Source organism: Marmota monax, unplaced genomic scaffold (genome assembly GCF_021218885.2).
Source record: "Marmota monax isolate L192 unplaced genomic scaffold, Marmota_monax_Labrador192_F-V1.1 WCK01_AAM20220418_F8-fsc00010, whole genome shotgun sequence".
NCBI classification, from domain to species: Eukaryota; Metazoa; Chordata; class Mammalia; order Rodentia; family Sciuridae; genus Marmota; species Marmota monax.
This window is the reverse complement of record NW_026692321.1, coordinates 8970678-8971600: the sequence shown is the minus strand read 5'-3', so window position 1 is coordinate 8971600 and position 923 is coordinate 8970678.

The following is a 923-nucleotide window of genomic DNA, read 5'->3' as shown; positions in this document are numbered from 1 at the left end:
CAGGATGATGTCAGAGGACCACAGCTATAGTACGCAGGGCCTCACTGACCAGAGTGTGCAATTTGGGTTTTATGCAATGGAGTTAAACTACTCAAAAGTTTTAAGCAGGAGGATGACACAATCTGATTTATGTTTTTTTTTTAATTCCCTAGCTTTGTCCACTTTTATTTTTGCTTTACAAAATGAACCAGAGCTTTCTAAACATTTCAGAACAATAGTTCTCATTTTAGTTCATGTGTCAGAATCACCTGGAAGCAAATTCAGAACACACAGACAGGGACTCATGGAAGGACAGCGAGGTCTGGGCCTCTCTTATTTAGTTTCCCACCAACTTTTCTGCATTCTGTTCATACCAAAATTTAAAAATCACTGGGTCAGAAAGCAATGCAATTATCTGTTATTTAAAGGTTGGATAAAATGCACCTGTGAGCATCTCCATTTCTGATGAGTTTCCCAATGACAGTGTTTTAATTATTTTCCAGACTCTTCTGCAGCAATTGATCTATTCAACACAACCCGAAAGCAAATGCATTCATGAATATCCATGCAAAAATTCTAAATATCAGTCAATAATTTTCGATAATGTATATGAAGAATGATATGATATGTGAGGATGAGGCAGAGCTGCTTTCCAATAAATAAATTTCAACATCAATGAACTATGTAAACATTTTTCACTATATTGTCAAACTGAAGGAGAAAACCTGTGTGGTCATAATGACAAATGCTGAAAAGACATTTGATAAAATTCATCAGCAATACTTATTGATAACTCAAAAAACTTGAATTAAAAATCAGGAACTGAGCTGGGTGTGGTGGCACACACATGTAACCCCAGCAGCTTGGGTGGCTAAGGCTGAAGGATTTTGAGTTCAAAGCCAGCTTCAGAAAAAGTGAGAAAAAGTTGCTAAGCAACTCAGTGA